This window comes from Planococcus citri, chromosome 1 (genome assembly GCF_950023065.1).
Source record: "Planococcus citri chromosome 1, ihPlaCitr1.1, whole genome shotgun sequence".
In the NCBI taxonomy this organism is placed as follows: domain Eukaryota; kingdom Metazoa; phylum Arthropoda; class Insecta; order Hemiptera; family Pseudococcidae; genus Planococcus; species Planococcus citri.
In genome coordinates, this window is record NC_088677.1 from 81,341,256 (window position 1) to 81,364,758 (window position 23,503).

The 23,503-nt window shown below is 37.4% G+C and overlaps 1 long non-coding RNA gene across 1 annotated transcript in view; it reads left to right on the top strand.

The window, feature by feature from the left end:
• LOC135837719 (uncharacterized) overlaps window positions 1-23,503 on the top strand; it is a 206,363-nt gene that overhangs the window by 41,104 nt on the left and 141,756 nt on the right. The window contains exon 2 of the long non-coding RNA XR_010557245.1: window positions 10,800-10,883. This is a non-coding gene — a long non-coding RNA (uncharacterized LOC135837719). The remainder of the gene's footprint in view (window positions 1-10,799; window positions 10,884-23,503) is intronic.

Genomic DNA, 23,503 nt, shown 5'->3' on the forward strand with positions numbered 1-23,503 from the left:
TTTGATTGGTTTTTGTGCCAAAATCTGTTGCAGAAAGAAATTTTTTTTTGAAAAGATGCCGAAATTTTTAGAATTTGAGAAAAAATGTGTTTGTTGGTGTATCGTAAATCGAAATTCGTTTATAGCTTGGTGAGAGAACCATTTTTAGACTGGGCAGAGATCTAAATAACGTTGATGAATAGTCCAACAAATGAACCACCTAAGGCCAAAATTCTTGTCCTAAATCTTTATCGACTCGAAATACGTACATCAATAATCGATATTGCAACATTTGAGAAAAAGTGAAAATCTTTGAGGTTTTTTTTTGTATCTATAGAGAGCCCTTTGTCACGCCATTTATTTGAGGATTTGATTTTTTAGTGATTCATTCGTTCCCATCCCGAATACTTCATGCTTTCTGAGGGAATCATTCGTAAACGAATCAACTCGAATTTTTTTTTGATATGTTGGTAATGTAATGTATTGATTTATGGTTTCATTTTCATTTGGTTTAATTCACTGGTGATTCATTCGCGAACGTTTGAAAAAATTAATCTGTATCACGTTTTTCTCTCACAAGATTTGATTGATTTAGCTGTAATTTAGTCGTTCTTAAAACTTTTGTAGATAAATCAAAAAATGTTTCGTTCTATCTTGTTGCTTATTATCTGATTTAGTTTCAAAATGATTCAGTCGTTCACGAACGATATTTTACTCTGAGCAAGTCGTTCTCGAACGACTGATTCGCTACTTTTTTTGATGGGTGAAGAAAAACTTATGTTTTGTCTTTTGTTGTATTTCTCTGAGTTGATTTTCAAGTGATTCAGTTGTTCGCGAATGATTTCTTTCCTCTGAAAAAGTCGTTCGCGAACGACTGATTCGCCACTCTTGTTGATAGGTCGAAAAATGTTTCGTTTTGTGTTTTGTTGTATTTCTCTGAGTTGATTTTCAAATGATTCAGTCGTTCGCGAATGACTTTTTCCTTCGAGCATGTCGTTCGCGAACGACTGATTTACCACTTTTGTTGATAGGTCAAAAAAATGTTTCGTTTTTTCTTGTCCTGTGTTATCGGATTTGATTTTCAAGTGGTTCAGTCGTTCGCGAACGATTTTTCTTTTCTGAGTAAGTCGTTCGCGAACGACTGATTCACCACTCATGTTGAAAGGTCAAAAAAATGTTTCATTTTGTCTTGTCCAACGTTATCTGATTTGGTTTTCAAATGATTCAGTCGTTCGCGAACGACTTTTTTCTTCTGGGCAAGTCGTTCGCGAACGACTAATTCGCCACTCTTGTTGATAGGTCGAAAAATGTTTCGTTTTGTCTTTTGTTGTATTTCTCTGAGTTGATTTTCAAGTGATTCAGTCGTTCATGAACGACTTTCATTCTCAGAGCAACTCGTTCGCGAACGACTGATTCACCACTTATGTTGATGGTTCAAAAAAATGTTTTGTTTTGTCTTGTCCTGTGTTATTTGATTTGGGTTTCAAGTGATTCAGTCGTTCGCGAACGACTTTTCTTCTGAGCAAGTCATTCGTGAACGATTGATTCGACACTTTTGTTGACAGTTCTAAAAAAATTTTGTTCTTTCGTTTTGCCTTGTGTTGTATTTATCTTAGATGGTTTTCAAGTGATTCAGTCGTTCGCGAACGATTTTCCTGTTCTGAGCAAGTCATTCGCGAACGGCTGATTCACTACTTTTGTTGATAAATCAAAAAATGTTACGTTCTTTCGTTTGCCTTGTGTTGTATTTATCTGATTTGGTTTTCAAGTGATTCAGTCGTTCGCGAACGACTCTTTTCCTCTGAGCTAGTCGTTCGCGATCGACTGATTCACCACCTTTCTTGAATGGTCAAAAAAATGTTTTGTTTTATCTTTTTCCTGTGTTTTCTGACTTGATTTTCAAGTGATTCAGTCGTTCGCGAACGACTGATTCACTACTTTTGTTGATAGGTCAACAAAATGTTTCGTTTTGTCTTGTCCTGTGTCATTTGATTTGGTTTTCAAGTGACTCAGAACGAATTTTTTCCTCTGAGGAAGTCGTTCGTGAACGACTGATTCACCACTTTTGCTGATAGGTCTAAAAATGTTTCGTTATTTCGTTTTGTCTTGTGTCGTATTTATCTGATATGGTTTTCAAGTGATTCAGTCGTTCGTGAACGACTCTTTTCCTCTGAGCAAGTCGTTCGCGAACGACTGATTCGCCACTTTTGTTGATAGGTCAAAAAAATGTTTCGTTTTATTTTGTCCTGTGTTATCTGATTTGGTTTTCAAGGGATTTAGTCGTTCACGAACGATTTTTCTTTTCTGAGCAAGTGATTCACCACCTTCCTTGATAGATCAAAAAAATGTTTCGTTCTATCTTGTCCTGTGTTATCTGTTTTGGTTTTCAAGTGATTCAGTCGTTCGCGAATGGGTTTCCTGTTCTGATCAAGTCGTTCGCGAACGACTGATTCACCACTTTTGCTGATAGGTCAAAAAAATATTTCGTTTTATCTTGTCCTGTGTTATCTGATTTGGTTTTCAAGTGATTCATTCGTTCGCGAACGACTCTTTTCCTCTGAGCAAGTCGTTCGCGAACGACTGATTCGCCACTTTTGTTGATAGGTCAAAAAAATGTTTCGTTTTATTTTGTCCTGTGCTATCTGATTGGGTTTTCAAGTGATTCAGTCGTTCGCGAACGATTTTCCCGTTCCGAACAAGTCGTTCGCGAACGACTGATTCACAACTTTTGTCGATGGATCAAAAAATGTCTCGTTTTGTTTTGTCCTGCACCATTATCTGGTTTTCTTTTCATGTGATTCAGTCGGTCGTTCTCAACTGATTCATTATTTCTGAGCAAATCGTTTGCGAATGAACTGAGTACCGGTTTCAAATTTTAATGATAGCATCAAAATGTCGAGTTTCGTCATGACAACCATGCTTATTTCAGTTTTTCAAAGATTTCATTCGTTCGCGATGAACGAGTTGTTTTTTTAGCAAGTCTAGTGCGAACGATATGTTTAACTACATACAAGTTTTGTTGATGGATTATAGAATGTTTTGTTTTGTCTAATTTTGATTCAGTCGTTCGCGAACGATTTATCTCTTTTGAGCAACTCGTAATTTTTGTTGATAAATTTAGAATGTGAAGTGTTTGCTTTTGCGGTGTATAATTTTCCATCTGATCTCATTTATTGGTGACTCATTCATTCGTGAACGATTTTGCACCCCTATATAATGAATCGTTCACGAACGAATCATCTTCAATTTTCATTGATATGGAGTTTGATAATGTCAAATCAAATTTTGCCATTTCTTCTTTCAATTGATTCGACTTAGTGGTGATTAAGTCGTTCTCGAATGATTCGTCAAATTAGAGCGAATCGTTCACGAACGAATTGAGTCACGTTTTCAGCTGTAGGATTGCAACCGTCAAGTTTCGTCATTTCTTCTATATCTGATTTGATTCTTCAGCAATTTATTCGTTCGCGAACGATTTTCTCTAAGGAGAAAAATCGTTCTTGAACGAATGATTCACAGTTTTCATTGATGAATTTGAGCAATGGCTCGTTTTGTCTTTTCGTGTGTCATCTGATAGATTCCGAAGTGATTCAGTCGTTCTTGAACGACCATTTTAGCGATTCTGAGTGAATTGATTCAGCAGATAAAAATAAATTTTCATGTTTTATAGTTCTTTGGTATAATCTTTCATCTTGTTCGATTTACCTATCGGTGATTCATTCATTCATTCATTCATTCGTGATCGACTTTTGGCCTCCAATCAATCGAATCGTTCGCGAACGAATCATTCTCGATCAGAAATTGAGCAAATTCAACTGAAGATCAAACGGAGTAACAATGAACTTTTCATAAATTTTTTGACAATTTCAAATATTTTTTTTTTTTGCTTTTTCTCTATAGTTTTTAAACTTTGCTTCAATATTCTACCAATTTTTGTTATTTTCTATAACTTTTGGGAATTTTATCAATTTTTTAAAAGTTTTGAACCAATTTTATGTCTATTTTATTAATTGAAAAATTCTAGATTATAATTGGCGAGATTGATACAGCTTCAATCAACTTCACAGAGCTTTCGTAACAACTTTTTGGATGAGTGAAACACTCTCTTTTAATCTCGTAATCATCATTTGCAAAGAAGTTCAAATGAATTTAATACAAATACAAGTACCCTACGATAAAAGAAGTAGAACGAAACGCAAAAGATATACCCCAGCATAGCATAGTAGGTCTTCTTCAATCTCGTTAAAATACAAATAATATAATTTTCGTAATCGAATTTCACTAGACTAACAGTCGCACAACTTGTACTTTTATTTTCACAATTGAATTTTGCCTTCAAAAAATTAAATATGCAAAAATATTAACGTCTCGCTGCACCGTTGGCTAATGGGATAAATAGGTGAGGAGAGGTACAATGGCAACAAATACTCGTTTTTACACACTCGATACTTGTTCTACGTTCAGATCCTGTTTTATAAAACGAGATATTCAATTTTCATCGTTCAGCAGTACGTTGAGGTTTGTGGATGGCGAGGGGGTTCTTTTTGAGAAAAATTGTCGCATTTATTTTGCAAAGGGTGTTTGAATAAAATGTCCGATAAATTGGAATAAAAACGTTGATTATCAGTTTGAGCAGCAAAAAATATCATTGGGATTTCTTTTCTTTGAAAAATTTGATAACTAAACTCTTCAAAGATGCATCAAAAAAATCAATTTTTTTTAAACACGACTTGAAGAAGAAAAGTTACAAATACCCAAACGAATCATCAATAAATTTTTTGTTATGCAAATTTTATTGCATTTTCCACTCACACACACACACAGACACAGAAGAGCAGTCGAATAAATCAAAAATTCCCCTTCTCCCTTCTTCGCAATAAATTACAAACGCAAACCTCAAAAATGAACTCATCGTATTTAAGCAAATTAATGGTAATTCGTTAGCGCCATACGAACGACGACGAAACTTTTTAAATTTCCTTTAATTTATGGATATTTATTCGGTTCTTTTTGGCGTTTTTCAAGATTAAAAAGGTCTGGTCTGGCTAAAGAGAGTATACACACACATACTATCGTATAGTTAGGAAGCGGCGCACGTTCACCAGCCAGATTTGCTTCGATCCGACGAATTTTAGGCGGCTAAGCAACGTACCCTATTTACGTGTTGAGAGATGATAGTACACAGAGTGTGAGAGAGAAAGACAGACAGACAGAAAAAGAGAGAGAAAAGGCTTTAAGTTGATGTCGACGTATAAGCGCGAGCACAGACGGAGAGGCCGAGGGAGGAATACGGCGCGCCGGATGAACGACCTGCAAAGACTTTCGACAAACGTGGCCTTTTACGTTTTAGGTTTTAGGTTTTACCACCACCATTACAAAATTGCGTCGTATCAAACACATCGTATGTACTACGACAAGTAGTCGAATATGCTGCACAATACAAAAAGATAAACACAATGTAGCCACTCTAATAGAAAAAAAATTGTTCGTCGGGGCCCCCCTATCCCGATTGGTTAGGTTTTTTTCCTCTCATTTCTCGAATCTGTTGTTTAAATTGCAATGAGAGGTGTAATGTAAAATGATAAAATGCTGTGCCAGACTTTTGTACCTATCAAATAGTGATACGTAAATGCGAGATTAAAGTAGGTACGTGATTACGTGAAGAATATACCTTATTTTAAAGTTGAAATTTTCCAGCTCCCATCCTGCACCAAAGTTGTTACCTCTGGGAAGAAAATAATTCCCTATTTTTTTATTCCCCCCCCCCATAAATGCAAAAAAGTGGCGGTGGTAACCCCCCAAGTTGAAAAAAATGTCAAAAAAAAATCCATTTACCAAAATTATTTGTTTCTGCGTCAGAATTTTTCTAAATAATCCCCTTTCCAAGAAAAAATTCTCTTCTGTCCTTCAAAACATATTAGCCTCAAAGTTGAAAAAAATCTCAAGAAATGAGAATAAACCGAAATCAGGGGACAATTTTTGAAGATATCTCATCATCTTTTCAAGAAAAAACGTTCGTTGAACCCCCATAAATATGATGTTGGCTCTCTTGTATGGAACCCCCCCCCCCCATTTGGAAAAAATGAAAAACTATGAAAAATTGATGTCTGTAGAAATTTTTCGAAAATTTTTCAATGACAGAATCTTTTTAAATATGTAGGTAAGCACATTTTAAATAAAAACCCTCCCATGATCCTCTTCTGAAAAAAAAAAAAATGAAATCGAAAATGAAATTTGAGAAACTTTTTTTGTAGACAGATATTCGTTTTTTGTCCATTTCCATTTTGGTTTTCAGTTTTTATTTTCGTTTCTGTTTTCAAGTTATTTCAGTTTTCATGTTTTAGTTTTCAAATTTTTTTGTGGTCAGTGCATACTTATTTATTTTCTAACTTTTTTATTTTCAGACTTCAGATGTCGTTTTCGTTTTTTCTAAAATTTAATTTTTACAATTTTTTTTTGTTTATATTTTGTTTCGGGGTTTTCAGTTTTCACAACTTTAATTTTTCATTGTCAGTGTTGCTTTGGTTTTCAGTTCTCGTTTTTGATTCAAGGTTTTGTTTTTGGTTTCAAGGTTTCGGTTTCGGTTTTCAGTTTTCAATTTTTGTTTGTGATTTCTCGGTTCCATTTTCATTTTTTTAAATCTTATTTTCAAAACTTTTGTTTTTAGATTTTTAGGAAGGGGTGGAGGAGGGGGGAGGTTTAGTTCTCTTTTTTGTTGCTTAGGATTTTGGCTTTCAGGGTCCCATTTCACATTTATTTTCACAGTTTTTAAGTTTTTTGGTTTTCAAAGTTTTTCATTTTCAACGTTCGTTCTAGGTTTTGATTCAAGGTTTCTGAACTAAGTTCAACTCTTTGTTTTTGACTAGTTAAACTGAGTTCAACTTCTTGACCGAGAGTCGTACAAGTGGCCCTTAAAGATTTAGTTTGCATTTTTTGATTTCGTTTTCATCGTTTTGAGTATAGATATTTGGTTTTTCAAAATGTTTTTCATTTTTATTGTTTTTTTTTTGTTCCAATTTTCTCAGCATTTTCGATTTGGGGTTTCTTGGTTTCAGTTTTTTTTTGGTGTAAGAGTATTAATTTCGTTTCAACACCTGTTTGCTTTTTTTTTTTGGTTTCAACGTTTCTTTAATTTTAGAGCTGCAGGTTTTTCAATTTTTGTTTGCGATTATTTCTCGTTTCATTTTTATCTAATTTTTTTCATTTAAATTTTTCAGTTTCATTTTTAGAGCATATGTGCGTTTTGAATTTTTTCTAATTTGAGAACAACTTTTGTTTTTGGTGTTGGTTCTCAGTTCTTATTTTTGATGTTTTGATGGTTTTCAGGTTTCCGTTTCACTTTTGTTTTGTTTTCGTAGTGTTTATGTTTGTTTTTTAGTGTTTTTCAATCTCAATGTTGCTTGGTTTTCAGTTCTCGTTTTTTGTTCCAGGTTTATTGGATTTTGTAATTTCTTCTTTGCTTGATTTTCGAAGTTTTCTAGGTTTTTAGTTCTTTTTTCTGAAGTTTTCAATTTTGTTTTTTAATGTGTTGTTGGGGCTTTAATTCTAACTTTTTTTTGCTTTCAATTTTCAAATTTTGGTTTATGATTTCCATTTTACAATTTTTTAAGTTTAATTTTCCAATTTTTTTTTAGGGTTTTCAGTCATTTTTCTTACATTTTTTTTGTTTTTCAATTTATTGTTGTACTTTTAAATGATTTTTGCTATTTTTTGGTTTTCAGTTACCATTTTTGTTTTTTAATTTTTTGTGAGAGATTTTATTTCGTTTTTTCGTTTTGATTTTCAACTTTCAATTTTTGGTTTTTGATTATTGTTCGGTTTTGCAAATTTTCCAAGGGGTTTTATTCATTTTTCTGAAATTTTTGAATTTTTTTTCGCTTTTTTCAATGTAGATTTCATTTTTAGCTTTTTTTTGTGGTTGGGGGGGGGGGTTACTTTCTGTTTTTCATTTCTTTTTCACATTCTTTTGTTTGGTTTTCTTATTTTTTTTAGAGTTATCATTCATTTTCCTGAAGTTTTTTTATTTTTCAATTTATTGTTGTAGCTTTAATTTATTTCTAAGTATATTATTTTTTTAGTTTTCAGTTTTTAATTTTTTGTTGGAGCATTTATTTTTAGTTTTTTCTTACAGTTTTCGGTTTTTTATTTTTTCCTCCATTTTTTTGGTTTCCAGATTTTCTAATGCTTTACTTAATCATTTTTTTGAAGTTTTTACAATTTTTTTATCGATTACTTACTACAGCTTTTATTTTTAGTTTCTTTTTTCGAAGGGGGGGGGAGGTTTAATATTCTGTTTTTCAATTCCTTTTCGCATTTTTTGCTTGGTTTTCCGAATTTTCTAATGCTTTAATCATTTTTCTGAAGTTTTAAATTTTTTTTTCGATTTTTCATTGGAACTTTTACTGTGGGGTTTTTTTGGTGGGGGGGGGGTTAATTTTCTGTTTTTAAATTCTTTTTCGCATTTTTTGCTTGGTTTTCCAAATTCTCTAAGGTTTTTATGAAATTTTTGATTTTTAATTTATTGTTAGACTTTTTAATCTCTTTTTTTCTTACATTTTTAGTTTTAGTTTTTATTGTATTGTTTCTCATTTCCATCTTCGTGTCCTTACAATTTTGTGTTAAACGTCGTTTTCTGATTTTTACTATTTTCGTTTCACATTCACTTGCATGGTGAACTAAGATTTTTCGGTTTTCGTTCTTCATTCTCGTTCTATGTGATTTCACTTGGTTTTCGGTTTTCTTTTTTAGTTTTCACAGTTTTCGTTTATGGTTTTAACGTTCGTTTTATTAAAACTTCTATTTTGGTAATACATATTTTTCATTTTTTCTGATTCTTCAATTTTTGCTTCAAGTATGGTTTTCGATTTTCGGTTTTTATTGGTACATCTTCGTTTTTTGATATTTGTTTTTGGGTTTCGAATCCACTTTCTGTTTTTGTTTTTGTGAAATTTTGTTTTTAACTCGTCTCTTCAATTTTTTCGACCTTTTGTTACATTTTTTACAATTTTTTTTTGGACAATTTCACAATTGAGCTCAAAATTTTACCTCTGTGTGACTTGGAGAACTCTCCAAAAAAAAAAAAAAAAAAAAGGTAGGTATCAATCATCATGGGTTATTTTCAAGAGACTGCACTTATGCAAACCAATTCGTTTGCGAATGATTCACTAAAAATTATTCAATTTGTTCGTGAATGATTAACCAAAAAATTGAGTAAATGAATCGATTCGTTCGCGAACGAGTCACTTATGCGAATCAATTCGTTCGCGAATGATTCATCAAAAGTTGAGTAAATGAATCGATTCGTTCGCGAACGAGTCACTTTTACAAATCGATTCGTTCGCGAATGATTCATAAAAAATTGAGTTAATGAATCGATTCGTTCGCGAACGGGTCACTTATACGAATCTATTCGTTCGCGAACGAGTCACTTTTACAAATCGATTCGATGAAAAATTCAGTAAGTGAATCGATTCGTTCGCGAACGAGTCACTTATACGAATCGATTCGTTTACGAACGAGTCACTTACACGAATCGATTTGTTCGCGAACGAGTCACTCACACGAATCGATTCGTTCGCGAATGATTCATAAAAAATTGAGTAAATGAATCGATTCGTTCGCGAATGGGTCACTTATACGAATCTATTCGTTCGCGAACGAGTCACTTTTACAAATCGATTCGATGAAAAATTCAGTAAATGAATCGATTCGTTCGCGAACGAGTCACTTATACGAATCGATTCGTTTACGAACGAGTCACTTACACGAATCAATTTGTTCGCGAACGAGTCACTCACACGAATCGATTCGTTCGCGAATGATTCATAAAAAATTGAGTAAATAAATCGATTCGTTCGCGAATGATTCATAAAAAGTTGAGTAAATTAATCGATTCGTTCGCGGACGAGTCACTTATGCAAATCAATTCGTTCGCGAATGATTCGTCAAAAGTTAAGTAAATGAATCGATTCGTTCACGAACGAGTCACTTTTGCAAATCGATTCGTTCGCGAACCAGTCACTTTTACAAATCAATTCGTTCGCGAATGATTCATGAAAAATTGAGTAAATGAATCGATTCGTTCGCGAACGAGTCACTTACACGAATCGATTCGTTCACGAACGAGTCACTTATTCGAATCGATTCGTTCTCAAACGAGTCACTTATACGAATCGATTCGTTCACGAATTAGATTCATTTTGCTTGAAAACATATAAATTCCTATATAATAGTTTCACAATCACAAAAACCGAATCAATCGTAAATTAATTGATCCGTTTGCGAATTATTTACCAAGAAATATATTAATCAATTTATTTTCGTCAATCGTTCGTAAATGATTCGATTCGATTGTAAACAGATCAATTGCTGTACTAGTGTTTCAAAAAAAGTGAATCAATTCGTTCGTAAAAGATTTTTATTTGAAGAAAAGTCAGTCTTCTCACGCAAAATGCGTGAGTGTTTTTTTAAACCGTTCACATTTACCTATTGGTAAATTAGAAAAATGAGTTGATCAAAATGGGGTTGGTGAAATTCTTTCACATTTTCGTTTGCTCATTTGACAGAATCCTGCTGATACATGATTTAATTAGCCCTTCCACTTTCACCTTTTGGATCCCAAATTATTTCTCTATAGATTCTGGCCCCATCTACCAGTTCACCTTCAAGAGGTGGCCCAACCTCATACATTCACTCTGCCTTTTATTCGTAATTGAATATTAAACTTGATACATATGAATTCTCTTTAATTATTTTACTCACGAAAACTATAATATTTCTTCCCCCAATCTAATCCTGCTGTTATTGTTTTTAATTTGCAGTTCGGTCAGAATTTCCACGCTACCTGTGTCGTCGTTAAGGCCGAAGTTCCAGAACTAATCGCAGGGTGCTTTTGAGACATAGGGGTAAGTGTGGCTTTTAAATTTTAAAATCAATCAATCGCTTTTCTACGAGTGTAAAGAAATAGGTACCTACTACCTAATTATAACCGCTCAGACACCTTTGTATGTATATCTATATCTACCGGTGAATTGGGGACACGTAATTACGATTGTGATGTAAACGACATCATGTGAGGAAATCGAGCTATAGTATATATGGAAGTGGAAAGTAGCGAGGGGTCTAAACAGACAGTAAAAGTAGACGTATCGTATCGGTGTATATATGGTATGGAAATGGGGAATGGATGGGGTATAAATACCGCAGTGATGGATGTGCCCGCTTATATAGAAGTTATGGGGCAGCACACGGCGGCGGCCACGGGGACCATTAGAAAGGGTGAATGGAACGGTCAGCAGACGACGCGAGGTTTAGCCAAACGTAAACGTTTGTTAAGCCTGGTTATGTGCGGGTATCGCGAGCAGTACACAAGGAGGGGGGAGGGGGTGTGAGGAGGGTATGCTGTAGTAGTAGACACCCCGGCTGTGCTGATCCGCCTGGGTGGTGTTAGCAGCGGCTTTATAGTTCAGACTTGAGAGCGTGGCGGCGGTTACGGTGGCGATGGTGGTGGTGGGCCCTCGACAGAGAAAAATGTACGCGAATTCGATAATGGGATCGTGCCGGTGTAGAGAAAGAGGCAAAGCCCGAGCCCAAGTCGTAACGGCTAACGGCCGGCTCGCTCGGTCTCTCGACGAAATTTCTACGTCGGTTCTTCGGGTACGTGGGAGAGGGGTGGTGGAAAAAAACGAGGACGACGGACTACTACGATGGGGACCTGACGACGACGACGACTCGACGCGACTCGTCGCGTAATATAAAATTGGATGAAAGGGGGGGGGGTGATCAGGGAGACGCGCAGAAGCGAAGAGATGAAAATACATATAAGGCTAGGGGCTGGCTGGGGAGCAGTATATACGATGGAGAATGTGTAACGCCATTTTAACCGCTTTTTGCGGGGGCTCCGCAGACGCGCCGCCGAAATAAACGCCGCACCGGCAGCGGCGACTGCAGCCGGAGCGACCGGCGCGTCAAGAGGTTTATTTTGTTACTATAATTGCAACGAGAGACGGGTAGAGGAACGAAAAAGACCTCACGGAAAGGACGCGGATCGACGAGGCGGCGGTGTTTCGCCAGCGGCCGTAAACGAGCAACGACCTCCTGTTTTACGTTTCGTTTCTTTTCCTCACCCTCCTGTCACCCTGTCGACGTCGACGTCGGTACTGTCGGTGGTGCACTTGGAGCTTTTCACCACCATGGAGCAGGGTGAGCTTTCATCGTCTGCGAGCAGAACTCCGAAGGTATGAGACAGTGTTGTGTAAGTTTTGGTACCTATCTGTCTACCTCGATGTGTAAAAAGTTCACCTGGATTACCTACCTATGTGTACTTGTACGATGGTGTTTGTTTTGGAGATTTTTTTTCTCCACCGATAACCGATATGTATAATATTCGAAGAACGAGTTGTAAAGATTAATCCCTTAGAATACGTTTATTAATGATATTATTATCCTTAGGGGAAAATATACAAGTAATAGGAAATTCTTTATATTTTCGTGTCTCGACGAGCAGTATACAGTGTTGATTTTTAGATTACGACTCGACTCGACTCGTCGCGACGACGACGACGAAAACGACGAAGAAAACGACAAACTTGTTCCCCATATTTACTTACCTATATCGCACATGTGTGCGAAACTTGGCTTAGGTAAATACACTTGGCGTACTATACTTTGAAACAAAAAGAGAGAATATGGCTTTAGGTGACGCAGGAGGCGCAGGAGGCGAGGCAGCGGTATCGTCGTCGGCAAAGGCTAATTCTCGGTCAATGAACTAGGTATATATGTACTTCTACCCCAATAGTCTCGTCGTTGATTCGTCGATTTTATTCCTCTGGCAACCCCCCTCCCCCTCTCCTCCCCCTCCTCCTTCACTACCTCAGTGTTGTACCCGGCTATACGAGTATAACCTGCTCGCATCAGCTTCCTCCTCGTCATTGTCATCGTCGTCGTAGTGGTAACAGTTACACAGGCATTGCTACAAAAAGTAATATGGACGAAGAAGACAGAGTAGTACCAGCAGACGTGGTAGTTATCGCCATTACCCTGTTTGCCTCGATTTCCCGATGTACCCTTGTACCCTTCTTGTATTCCCTTCTTGGTCCTCTTGGTGCTGTTCTGCTTCTACTTCTTCTTCTGCTTCTTCTTATAACTTGCAAGGTTTTTTTTCTCTTTACTTTTTATCAACCGTGCAAACAGCGCAAAGGAGCAGGAGCACGTTCACATCGCGTCAAACTGTCAAAATAACAGACGATAAAGAATAGCGTCTGTTTCCTAGACTCTCTGTGTATTTCTGCGCCATCTCCGTAGAGGTTCCATTATTTTTCGTAGTGGGTTTTTTTTTAGTTTTTGTTTTTTGTGTTAAGCACGATGTACGGGTTTTGTGTGTGAGTAGTCTGTGCTGGTAAATTTTGCTGTTTTTGAGGTTGTTGATGTTGACGAGTCAGTGTTCGTGGATTGGTCCAGATTTGGTATTTTTGCTGTAGCCAAAGTCCCAGAATTGTTTGTTGTGTTGGAATGAATGGAAGTTGGATGATCAGTAAGGCCAAAACTTGAGATTTTGTTTGAGAGGATGAGGGGGGGGGGGGGTGCAACCGAAAATTTTCTGACCGATGTGAAAAAAAAATACAAACGAGGGTAAAAGTTTTCAAAAATTCGTATTTTGATGGATAAAAAACCAAAATGTTTTGAAACATTTTTCAAGTGTGAATAATACATTTTTAGAATGTTGATTTTGAATAGAAAACATCAAGCCTGAGTGAAAGAGAGATCCCAATTTCAATAGAAGAAATTCCGAAACAGCAAAAGCTTGAGAACATAATGTGTACTTAATTCAAGTTTTTAAAAAGTCGGTAAGAGTAGCTTCTTTTTTAAGTCGAATTTTTTAAAAATATTTTCTGACTTCGTTGAAATTTGCCAGCTTTTTATCAAAATTTGCCGACGTCTTCATAATTTTACAATTTTTTTTAGGGGGAAGTAGTCCAGCCTTCCACACCCCCTCTTAGTCTTATCCATGGTGGAGACCTTTACTTTGAGTTGAAAGTCCAAGCATTTTAACTATGGAGGTAGCCCTGCAGAGGCTAAAAGAAGCTAGACAGTAGACAGGAAGACAGACGACCTTGGGAGGCTATATAGACAGGTCAGTGACCTTGAGAGTTCAGACACATGGGTCAATGACCTTAAAAGGGCAGAGTCACGACCATGAGTGACTAGACGGTTAGGCCAGTGACCTTAAGAAGCCAGGTAGACGAGCCAATGACCTTAAGTGGCCAGACTGGCAGACAAGCGATCTTGGAAAATCATAATACTTATGGGTCGATGACCGCTAAAGGCCTGATAGGAAGATAGACAGACACCCAGACATCTACAAGAGGATAGACAAATAGTTCAGTGACCTTAAGAAGCCGGACAGGTAGACATTGTGAGACCAGACAGACGGGTCAATGACCTCTGAAGACTGTACAGTGTACAGGAAGGTAGACGACATTGAGAGGCCACATAACCAGGTCAATGACCTTAACAGATCCGATGGATAAATGGCACTAGGATGCTTGATAGATTGGTCAGTGACCTTTGGAGGTCAGATGCACGGGTCAATGACCTTGATATGGCAGACTTACGACCATAACAGACTTGACAATTAGGTCAGTGACCTTAAGAAGCCAGGTCAGCCAGGTAGATGAGACATAATGACCTTGAGAGGCCGAGCAGGCAGACAAGCGACCTTGGAAAGTTATAATACTTATTACTTACGGTTCAATAACCCTTAAAGGCCAAACAGGAAGACAGACAGACACTCAGACAACTTTGAAAGGCTAGTCTGATAGCTCAGTGACCTTGAGAAGCTGGTCACTGGTCAGGTAGACATTGAGAGACCAGACTAACGGGTCATCAGTGACATCTGAAGACAGTACAGGAAGATTGATGACCTTGAGAGGCCACATAGACGGGTCAATGATCTTAAGAGGGTGGATGTATAGACAGACTGGCAGATCAGTGACCTTGAGAGTTCAGACACACGGGCAAATGACCTTCAAAAGCCAGACAGGAAGACAGACAGACAGACAGACAGACAGACAGACACTTATAGACAACTTTAAGAGGCTAAACAGATAGCCCAGTTACCTTGAGAAGCCACACAGGTAGACATTGAGAGACTAGATAGACAGGTCAATGACCTCTGAAGACTGGACAGGAAGATAGACGACTTTGAGAGGCTACGTAGACAGTTCGATGACCTTAAGAGGTCGGATGGATATACAGACAGACAGATCAATGACCTTGGAATGTTGGATAGACAGGTCAGTGACCTTGAGAGTTTAGACACCCGGATCAATGACCTCAAGATGTCAGCCTAACGGTCATGAGAGACCAGAAATTTAGATCAGTAACCTTAAGAAGCCAGGTAGATTAGCCAATGGCATTAATAGGCCAGATAGGCAGACAAGCGACTTTGGAAAGTCATAATACTTACGAGTCAGTGAACTTTAAAGACCAGATGGGAAAACAGACAGGCTAGACAGATAGCTCAGTGACCTTGAGAAACATTGAGAGATCAGACAGATGATGAGTCAATGACCTCTGAAAACTGGACAAAGATATAGATAACCTTGATAGGCCACATAGACAGATCAATGACCCTAAGAGGTCAGATGTATATAAAGAAAGATCAGTGACCTTTGGATGCTGGATAAACATGTCAGTAACCTTTAGAGGTCAGACACATGGATCAATGACCTTAAGATGGCAGACTTACGACCATGAGAGACATTGACAGTTAGGTAAGTGACCTTAAGAAGCAAGGTAGACGAACCAATGGCCATAAGAGACCAGACAGGCAGACACGTGACCTTGGAAAGTCATAATACTTAAGGTTAATGACCTTTAAAGGTCAGACAGTAAGATAGGCAGACACCCAGACAACTTTGATAGGCTAGATAGATTGCTCAGTGACCTTGAGAACCCGGACAGGTAGACATTGAGAGACCCGACTAACGGGTCAATCATCTCTGAAGACAGTACAGGAAGATAGATGACCTTGAGAGGCCACATGGACGGGTCAATGACCTTAATGAGGTTGAATGGATAGACAGACAGGCCAGTAGTTTATTATGAAGGTTCAGGGAAGATGGAAGGAACAAATGCTCCTCAAAAGTTGAAAAAAGGTCATACATATTCGAGAAGTTATAGGAGAAAAATGATTTTTTTGGTAAGAAAACTTGAAATAGTGGGAGCAGTTTGATTTACTTATGTTGATGTTATGGACATGGAGCTCTACAGACTCATTAAAATTATTAGCTAAAAGGGCAGAAATTGGATTTTTACCCCTTTTTTTGACCTCCCCAGTTGACTGGTAATGGTTTCGGACTGTTCTGGAGCCTCCAGTGAATTTTCAGATTCTCGGGTTTTAAAAAAAAACGCGATAGGTGGGGTGAAAATGAAATTCAGCACCTGCGAACTCGAATTCACTATTTGCGCAGCCCTTTCAATCGATTTAGGGATATTTTCAAAATCTTTTTGTAACGGATTACATCGAAATTTTAGATTTATTTTTCAAAAATAATTGCTGGAAAAAATTATGAATTTGAACCGATTCTACACTAGTTCAAAAAGATTTTGAAAATGAGTGCCTCAATTGATCGAAAGGGCCATAAAAATAGGGAATTCAAAATGATAGTTGTTTAATTTCATTTTCACGCTATAGATTATTTTTTCTTCAAAAACCGGTGAATTCAAAAATCTGCTGGAAACGCCAGAACATGAAGAAATCGCCATCAATCGACTCGGGAGGTCAAAAATGGAGCTCGAATCGAATTTCAGCCTTTCATGCCAATTTGATGAATTTTGTTTCTTTTTTTTTTACAAATAAATCAAACTTTGAATTTTCAAACATTCGCCAAAATTTGAAAAAAGAATTTCAGATTTTGAAATGTTCATTAGTGGTGTGTTATATGAGGTCATCATTCAAATATTTTTCGATTTGATCAAATTTAGGTTTTTCTGTCATGAGAAATGAGCCAAATTTAAATTTTTAAAAATACGTCAAAAATCAAAAAATGAATTTCAAGCATCTGAAACTTTCAACTGTGGTGTATCTTGGATCCCTCTGTCAATTTTCGGCTTTCCGTTCCCATTTGATGAAATTTTGTGGGAATTTCGAGTTTCAAAAATCTGCTGGAGGCTTCAGAACTGCTCAAAACGAGTTGAAACTGATTCCAATCGATTTGGCAGGTCAAAAATAAGGTGTATCCCAAATTTAAGCTTTCTAGGTCAATTTGGTAAAATTTTGATTTTTCCCCACATTTTTGCCCAAAACTTGATTTTTGAAAATTCACCAAAAATCGAAAAAGGCACTTAAGCACTTGAAATTTTTACATGGTGATGAATGTTTGCCTGTTATTTCGATCTACCTTTGTACGGTTTAAAAAATTTCGTGCAAGTCCTATGTCCTGTCAATCAAAATGGCTGCCATTTGGCTCCGCCCCCTCCGAGCAAAATGCAAAAAAAAACAGTAAAACGACAAATAGGTAATTCCAAACCTAAACTAATTCAATATTCAATGTACCATAATACCTACGTGGCTGAGCTTCGTTCTGCGTATTACTTTTACTGCATCACATCTCCATTCCATTTTCAGCAAACTGAAAAAAAGTGGATAATGAGCCACGTGAGGAGATAAGGGTACGGCGAAAAGTTCATTTTATCTTCATTACAAAACCAACACATATACGTATATACGAGTAGAAGTTGAAAAACGCCACGTTGCAATAAACGCTTCTAAAGGCTTGACCTACTTACGACTCGCACGGAATAGACTTGCGTTAAGAGCGCTGTGCACAACTTACTCTCGCCATTTCTCGCAACACACCAATTAATTTCGATTCGACGAATCTCATTTTGCAGCGAGAAAATCCCATCTTTGCAGGCACTACCAGTTCTGAACCCAACCCCCCTCCCCCCTCCAACTGTTCCTTTTCCCTCCCATACATTGAGTCATGTTTCTGTACTCATCCATCAGCTTCACAGCTCGCGTCGTAAAATGGCAAAAAATGGCAAAAACGAACATGTACGAGTATACGAGAGGTCACATCTACAGGAGAGAAAAAAAAAAGAAACCTCTGCTGGGAAAAACTTGTAGTAGTATGTAATAAAAAAACGAGTCAAAACTCTTCGGGGTTCAGTCGCCGCGTCGTTATACAGAGCAGAATATAGTGGCGAATACCTACTCGAAATATAGCACACAGCTCTTGAGCCATGTCGGGCGCAAAGATAAGGGCTGCAGAGCAGGCAGAAGGCAGAAAGAGACGGAGAGATGGTACACTTGAGATAGCAGGACCTGAAAGTCGAGTCGAGTCGAGACGCGGCGCAATATAACGCAACGTGTAACGCGCAAATACACCCGCTCATCGGGTACACAAAGGCAAAGGCATCTACACAGCACATCAGAAGAGCCGAGTTCAAAAGAGGTGCAGGGGTAGGTTGGTATTTTCGCGTGTAATGGGTGTGGTAGCTAGCAGCCTAGCAAACAAAAACGTAATAGGTAGCACACGTTTCTTATAGTAGGGCTCGACGCTCAAAATCGAGGCACCAGACAAATCATACCAGTCGAGAGTAATTTTTCATTTAGTTTTTTTTTCCTTTTTTCTATACTTAGTTTTTACCAAGACTGGTACTGCATCTAACCCCCGAATGTATTCGAAACAGATGGAGGGGGAGGAGGGGTTGACGAAGGGTACGAAAAAAAAGAACACACAACACAATAAGGGGTGTTATGAGGAAATCGGCACGACTGCTTTGGCGGACGTGGTACTTTCGCGTGTTATGACTCAGGCTTCGAGTAAAAAAAAAGGCACGGAATAAGCGTAAACAATAATTCATCAGCAACGTCAGACGTCTCGTCGCGACGACTTCTCGTAGTTCGTCGTCGTCGTAGTCGTAATCGTGTGGCACAAATGTACGCCAGGCAAGGCAAGGCAAGACCAGACCATACACAGCGGCGATATCAGCAACACAATTTCACTTCGCGACGTAATTAATCACTTCGCGACGTACGATGTCGCGTACCGCAGACATCGCCAAAGTTCCCAAAAGGGAACAGGACGTACTCGTACTCGACGAAGAAAAGGTCGATGTAGCGTAAAAGCGAAAAATATGCTAATTGATGGAGCTGCTGCGGTAAGTTGTGCACGTCGTGTCACCGTTCTCATCTTTTCCACGCGAACAAAAAGAATTATATCGGATGATTCGGATATCAGAATGCCTCGATGCTCGAAAATGATTCGTATGCTGTGTAAAATATCCGATTTGACGCAATTTATGAACCCCTGAGTCGCTATTTTCACTCTTGTTCGTAGCATTTTGTTTTTCCTGACAAAAATCCTGGTTACACATTGGTAACGATTCTCAATACTATTTTTTGAGGGAAGGTTTTTTTTATATTTTTTTTGGTTCCTGGGACACACAAGGTGCCAGTGGTTTTTTCAAATAAACATATTTATTTACATCTTAACCCTTAAACACCCAAGCAAATCCTGAGATGTTATGAAAAAATGCTTTCAATTTCCTGAATAAGATCATCACAAGTATCACTTTTACTCACAGTTCACCCCCCAGCCCCTTGAAGCCACCTCGATAATGATAGACTTATTTATTTGATTATTGTCAAAAATCGAGGAAGCAAAAAACCCGATTGGGTCAATCTTGGAACTGAATGATATAGTTTCATTAGATGTAATGAATGAGTGAAAGGATAATTCCAAAGAACACCTCACCCCTTTTTGGGGGGCAAACATTGATAAAAGTTGGTATAAAATACTTGGACCCATGCTCCATTTTTGGATGAACACATTGATGGTTGAGCTTTCACAAAATGAAATTAAGAAAGGTGTGTAAATGGTGGACCAGAGCAATTTTTTAAAAATTTGATATGCTTGTCTCGATAAAAACCTGAAAAAACAGAGCATGAATACGCAGAGTACATAATATGGGAAATATTATCAAGTAGGCTTGAAATGACAGAAACAAGAATTGAAAGGAACACAGATGCTTTTAACAGCACATAAGTTCAGATAATCTACAATCCACCCATCAAATCTGTTTATCACTCCGTAGATATTCTTTCTCGATATTTGTCACCAAATAGTTACATCCTACAAAGGTTAGCAGTACGATTGTTTTTCTGCAGAAATATCGAAATAGGTTTATCTACCACTTTGAAAAGCTTTACGCGGTCAAATTGCAGCACTCCCTGGCATTTCATAATGTTCAAGCATTCATGAAGAAGTCACTATCCCTCCTCGATCATAGATAATGTAGTTCTACATCATGAAAATTGCACGAGCAGAAGTTGTCGTTTATAATCATGAGATTGTGTCTAGCAGTCTAGCTCATGACTACAGGATTCAGGGGATTTGAGATTCAGTAAAAAGCTTTCAACTGTTGTTCAACCACAACTCTGAACTTTTGAATGTTTTGAGAAATTCCTGCTGAAGTTGATATTCTTTCTCGATATTTGTCAACAAATAGTTACATCCCGCAAAAGGTTAGTGGTACGGTTGTTTTTCTGCAGAAATATCGAAATCGGTTTATCTACCACTTTAAAAGCTTCACACAGTCAAATTGCAGCACTCCCTGGCATTTCTTATGTTCAAGCATTCTTGAAGAAGTCACTGTCCCTCCTCGAACATTGATAGTGTAGTTCAACATCATGAAATATCATGATTGGAAACGACGACTTCTGCTCGTATCCTTTCACTCATTCATTACATCTAATGAAACTATATCATTCAGTTCCAAGATTGACCCAATCGGGTTTTTTGCTTCCTCGATTTTTGACAATAATCAAATAAATAAGTCTATCATTATCGAGGTGGCTTCAAGGGGCTGGGGGGTAAACTGTGAGTAAAAGTGATACTTGTGATGGTCTTATTCAGGAAATTGAAAGCATTTTTTCATAACATCTCAGGATTTGCTTGGGTGTTTAAGCCGTTTAAGGGTTAAATCTAAGACTAAATCTAAACAAAATGTAATATCTTAATTTATCTCTAATCCTAGATCTAAGATGCGGGGGGAGGGGGAGGGAGGAAAGACTGGTTGTCCACCACAACCCATACCCCCCCTTAGGTGGTTGCCAAGGACCCAATCACCCTACCAGGCTTCGTTATTCACACATGCCCATCAGATAGACTGAGTCCCCCAACCCATCTTAGGAAAAGGATTTTAGGGAGGAGAATTCGGTGCCTAGGCAGGGCTTCCCGGTAAACACACCAAACGCGAATTGCCGGTGGAAATCGCAGTCGCGAAAATCGCGTTCGATTCGCCGGCGAATAGAAGGCAGAAATCGCAGTGAAAAAAATGAAAAATCTCGTTGCGAAAATCGTAGGCGTATCGCCGGCGGATTCAGCAGTGATATTTTCAACGCGATACTCGCGTTCTATCCGCCGGCGAATCGAACGCGACAATCGCGCTGAAAAAATTTGAAAAAAACACTGCTGAATCCGCCGGCGATACGCCTACGAATTTCGCAACGATCTTTTTCATTTTTTTCAGCGCGATTTCCGCGGTCTATTCGTCGGCGAATAGAAGGCGAATTTAGTAGAGTTTTTTTACAATATTTTTCATGCGATTTTCGCATTTGTTTCGCGTTCAATCGAGTGAGCATTCAGATGTTCTTACGCAAGCATGCAATAATGAGCAGAATGTTGTGTTTTTTTTTATCTTTTCGTTCGTGTTTATTTCAAATTGGTTTTCTGGTGTTGAATTTTGATTAATTTTTTTGGAGTGATAACGAACAATTTTTTTTCGTGGTGTGTACATAGAATAAATTTTTCGGCGATGAGTCAGATTGGAATTTTTTTGTGATTATTTCTAATGAATTTTTTTTTAGCAATTTTTGACACTTTTTTGTGATTTTTAAAATAAATTTTTCACTGTATTGATTCAAATTTATATCCATCCAACATTTACTATTCACCTGTCCTAAATTACAACAAACAAGACTATCTCTCCAAATAGACCCAAATTCAATGACCATTCCAGATAACCCTTCCGAAATCCAAAAATTTATAACCCTACTTAAAAGCACCAACCTAATAAACCAAATCTAAACCCTTCTAGCCACGGGTGTAATAATCGTGTAATTATAAACACCCAAAACAAAAAAAAAAAAAAAAAAAAATTTAATTTTTTTATTCAGCTTGGAATTTTTCATGGTGATTTTGAACTGTTTTTTTAGTGATGAATTCTGATAAATTTTTGATGATTTCAAATGGATTTTGTATAATTCAATTTTTGTGTTTTTGGTTATTTTAATAAATTACAATTGATGTTGTTGCATTCTTGTGTGAAGTGATTTACCCAAGTATAGGTACTTCATCGTTTTTTCTTTTGTTATTTCCTAGTTTGTCTTCCTACATCAGAATCAGAAAGCATTCTTCACTTAATTTACTCGTTATTTATTTTGTTTTCTCGATTTTTAATTATGTAAACAAGTAAATTACTCGTAAAATTAATTGAAGAATACGTTCTGATTCTAATGTGGGAGAAGAAACTAGGAAAAAACCAAAGCAAAACATCATTGCGATTATCGCCTTCGAATCGCCTTCAAATCGCGTTCTGATATCGCTGCGATTTCCGCCGACGAATCGCCTTCGAATCGCGTTCTATTTCAACAGCGATATCGCTGCGATTCCCGCCGGCGTATCGCCTTCGGATTCCGCTGCGGAAAAAGCGGACATTTTCGCCGGCGATTCGAACGCGATTCCCGCCGGCGATACGCCGGCTGCCAATACAATGATCGCCTTCTATTCGCTGGCGTATCGCGTACTATGTGTTTACCGGGTTGAAAACCAGATAGATATAACTCTCAGTTTTGGTTTCGGTTTTATGTTTTTTGAAAAAGTAAAAATATTATCTCTCTCATTCCAGTTTTGCTTAAGGGTTTGATTTCAGAATCGGTTTCGGTTTCAGTTCTGGTATTGGTTTTTTCCTTTTTTCTCCATTTTTTTAGAGGGAAGAAGGCCAAGAAAGTGATCAGTGATCACTTTTTCAAATACATTGTGTATGTGACTAGAAAGCGGCACTTTGGCAGTGCCAAAGTCAACTTTTTTAGTTTTCTGGCCTTTTCACCTTTAGCATCAGTTTTTACTTCATTTTTTTATTTTTTACCAAAAATTCAGTATTAATTAGGCTAATTACCTGGAAAATTCCAAAACCAATTCAATTTTCAATCGGTTACACTATACGCCATTTTCAGTTATAGATTTTGTAATATTGATGGTGATGTGATTTGTTCATTTCAGTCGTATAATGGAATGGAATCAAAAAAATGGTGGGAAAATGTCTATTTTGCTTATTAAAATGAATACGAGGTAAAAAAATAACATAAATTGGCGGTATTATTAATAAATTGAGAACTTGAAAATTTTTGTCTACAACCAAAGATGGCGTATTTCCATACCTGGTATCCAGTTCCTTAGTTACGCTCTTGCTTTCGGTTTTGAATTTGAGAAGATAACGCTCCCAGTTTTGGTTT